The sequence below is a fragment of the Pinus tabuliformis genome, chromosome 7, assembly GCF_031772625.1.
Source record: "Pinus tabuliformis cultivar Carrire ecotype Pingquan chromosome 7, CPIR1, whole genome shotgun sequence".
Taxonomy (NCBI): Eukaryota; Viridiplantae; Streptophyta; class Pinopsida; order Pinales; family Pinaceae; genus Pinus; species Pinus tabuliformis.
Window position 1 is genome coordinate 571,585,552 of NC_142293.1, and position 4,228 is coordinate 571,589,779.

Below are 4,228 nucleotides of genomic sequence, written 5' to 3' on the forward strand. Positions count from 1 at the left end.
GTGTAGATGGTGATTTGTAATTCTATTTGATTTCTTGCACTATATGCATTGATTTAAGTGTAGATTGTGATTTCTAATCCTATTTGATTGCTTGCACTAGATCCATCAATTTTAGTGTATGTGGTGATTTCTATTCCTATTTGACTATTTGCACTATATGCATTGATTTTAGTGTAGATGTTGTTTTCTAATCGTATTTTATTGTTTGCACTAGATGCATTGATTTCAGTGTAGATGGTGATTTATAATCATTTGATTGTTTGCACTAGATTTATTGATTTTAGTTTATTTGTTGATTTCTAATCTTATTGATTGCTTGCATTAGATTCATTGATTTCAGTGTAGAAGTTTTCTAATTTTATTTGATTGCGTGCATTGGATGCATTAATTTTAGCGTAGATGGTGATTTCTGATTTGATGTAACTCAATGTATGATGGTACATAAACTTAAACTTAACGGATTAACAATGTGCATTGATTTTAGTGTATGAAAAAAAATGATTTACAATTTGCTTTGATTTTTGTGTTATAGTAATTCAACAGGAATCGTCTAACGAGGCGGAGGAATTTGCCCAGACGGCCAAAAGTGGCCAAAATCTGGACAAACAAATTTCAAAAAATCCTGTAGAGGCAGTGTTTGAATCTTGTTTTTGATGGTGGAAATGGATTCAACACCATCAAAAACGTCTAGGACACCTAAAATTTTGAAGTTTAACAACTATAACTTGGATTTACAAAAATCCTTGTCGGATTTTCTCTAAATATGACCGAAATTTCCATAACTTTCCGACAAAGTCTGATGTCTACTACAATAGTTCAAGTTAACGAATTGAATAGTTTACAATATCAACTATCCTTTTCATATAATCAATATGAAAAGATGGAAAACTAAAAAATAATTTAAACATTTTGTAAATCTGACCACTCATTAAAAAAAAATCAAAATTAAATTATTTCTTGAATTTTGCAAACAAACTATAGATAAAATAAATAAATCATCAAAATGTTTTGAAGGAAATAAATTAACACATTAGTAATGAAATGAAACATTTCCAGGGCAATCTTGATACAATAAATTATTAAAACTACTCTTTAAAATATATTTAGTAATAACTAGAGGAACACTATTAGGAATTATTAATTGTCAAAAGTTGTGATACCTAAAATTAAATGAAATATATGTGCAGTATCAATCCTCTTGCAAACTATCGACATGATTTTCTCCCTTCATAATCACCAACTAATTACAAATATAAAATTACATACACTTATAGAAATATAACACAAAATTTGTAACATTCACAAACATTACCATCCAAATCCAAACACATAAACACACAAACCACTCAAGGCATCCAAGCGCATACACACAAACCATTCAAGGCAAGAAACAAAAACAAAATTAAAGAAGGCAATGATATAGCTATGTCAAACAAAGAAAACATAATGTAAATTTCAAAGTATGAAGTTCATCTCAAACATATACATAATAATGATAATCTAAAAATGTGTCATTGTCACCCTCAACAGGAACCAACCTAGATCCATCTAGCTTCGAATTTGTCATGCCCCGAGAGGGATCAAATCCCTCGAGGTGCAAACCTTTCCTCAAATTCCACACTCCAAAAAGAAAGTTTGCACCTTGAGGGATTTAATCCCTCTCAGTGCATGATAGATCCAAAGTTAGATGGATCTAGGATGGTATGTCAATTCCTGATTTAAGGTGAAAGTAAATAAAACAAATATAGGATTAAATCAATCCAATTTCTGAACATTAATTATAACAAGCATTCCCTAGAAGTCGGGGAAAAAGGGAACGCTGAAATAAACTAAGATGTTGTTTGAAGATAACAAAAGTTTGTTGACTGGTTTATGAATAATTAATAGAGAGTCCATTTAATATTGTCTATGAATAACATAGTAAAATGATCTTTTATATGTTTAAGTGATGTCATCAATGAATGTATACAGAATGAATTGTGTTGGTGTTGGTTATTTTTAAAGAAAGTAAATTCCAAGGAAATTAGTTTTCGTTGTGAGTTGTAAGCTCATGTAGGTTTTCTAATTTCCCCACTATGGAGGTTATCGATGGGTCTCATCCCATTGTATATATACAGATTCATTTTTTATGTGTTTAATAAAGTAGAAGGTTAGATTTTTAGTATGATCTCAGAGAGTTGGAGACTCTTTCATGTTATCAGAGTAGATCTACGAGCCCCTTCCCTTTGTTTGATTGTTTCCATCGATTTTTGATGATTGTTTTCTTGGACTTATATCCATACAAATTAGACCCATATTGGATCAATCTTGGAGGAGAATAATTGCATATCGCAACATAAACCTTTGTCTTCTTTGTTGATGCATTCGGTTTTCTTGTGGCCATTTGGTGGGGCACATTCAACCTTATGATTTCTAGAGCTAGATTGATTGCTCGACTTTGCAATCATTGAGTTTGTGGCACCCCGTCTTTAGAGAGTGCAAGAACTCTATTCAATCTGCATTTAACAGATTTTTTGGACCATGTCATAAGTCCAACATCCGTCGATATTGGCTTTTTTGCCTGAATTTGTTATTTTTCTGTCATGTGGCGTCTTTTCTTCAGCGCTGGAAAATTTTCGTTGTGCATTTAAATTTCGTGTAAGAACTACACATCATCCACAAATTTTCCACCAGAGGTATTTTTAATTGATTTTTTTTTTGAAATATTTTGTTGTGGGCTTTTATTTGAAGGGGGATTTTTTATTATTTGTGATAACATGGTAGAATTGAGGACCATTGAGCTCCTCACTCCCCATAATTATCATACATGGAAGCTCAAAATGCAACAACTCCAATCAAAGGGATTGTGGAAAATTTTAGTAGAAAATCAACCCACCTTCACTAAAGAAATGGAGAAGTTTTCTTAAAGAATCAAGCTTGATGAAGCCATGGGTTTAACTGGCCTTCATGTTTCAGACAATTTGTTATTCCATCTTGATAAATGTGATACTCCGAAGAAAAGTTGGGACAAGATTACCTCTCTATTTGGCAAAGTAGATGAGTTCAAGGCCTTACAATTCGAAGTCAAATTGTCTTCATTGATCCCTTATGAGCATGCCTCTATTGAAGATTATCTTCTCAATTTCGGTCATTGGTTGCACAGTTAAAAGGATGTGAACACACCAAATGAAATATTGAGCGGATTTTCTTGATTTTATCCAAGCTGAAGGGTTTGTATCATGTATTTTATTCTACATTTTATTTTATAATGGATGCACTTGGTGATCATTTTAAAATGCCTTCTTTTGAGTTACTTTGTGAACGCTTAAGAAGAGAACAATCTAAGCTTCAGTAGTTAGATGCTCTTTCAAGATCTCCATCTCAAGCTCTTGTAGCACATATCTCCAAAGGAAAATCCAAGACTATTCCTCATAAGAAGAAGCATTCTACTCAAAGTAGTGAGCCTCCCTTCAAACCCCAACAAAAGTAAAATCCCTCTCCATCCTCTTCCAAGTCCAAAAGGTCTTCCTCAAAGCCATGGAAGAAGAGGTCAAATGAAACTTGTAGCTTTTGTGGAGGAGAAGGGCATAAAAAATCTAAGTGTTATAAAAAACTTGAAGCATTGAATAAAGCGATGAAACAACATAATATTTTAGTATCCAAACCCTCTTCATCTGGTAGAGGGCATGCTTTATATGTTTGAGCATTACATGCATTCTCAAATTGCTATATATTTGACTTAGGTGCATCTCATCATATGAATCATTCCAGTAAGTTGCTTCCATCTCCATCTGATTGTAGTGTTTCCCAGATTGCAGTGGGAGACTCTTCACAGCTTGATGTTCGTGGATCAGGCACTGTGTAGTTATATTATGGTTGCATCAAGAATTTTTTTTCTAGTGCCTGACATCTGCGCAAATTTAATTTCTATTTATCAGTTCTTCCATTCTGGTGATGGGAAAATAGTTGAGTTTTCTCCCAATGATGTAGTCATTCAAGAACTACAAGATCTAGAAGTTTTTGTTGAATATGGACAGATAGATCACGACTCTCACTTATATAGATTTTCAAGTTTGAGCCTACTTTTGATAACTCTTTTATTGCACATGTTAATTCATTAAGTAAGATTTGGCATGAAAGATTTGGACACCTTAAGTATAGATATTTGCAGCAAATGAATTTTCAAAATCTTGTTCTTGGGCTTCCTAAGGTGTGATGCACAGATGGAGTTTGTCCAGGATGTGTTCTT

At 32.9% G+C, this 4,228-nt stretch overlaps 1 pseudogene; it reads left to right on the plus strand.

Annotated features, from left to right (window-relative positions):
- Nucleotides 1-2,756: 2,756 nt before the first annotated feature.
- LOC149248713 (uncharacterized) lies at nucleotides 2,757-3,469 on the plus strand (annotated as a pseudogene).
- The last annotated feature ends 759 nt before the right edge of the window (nucleotides 3,470-4,228 follow it).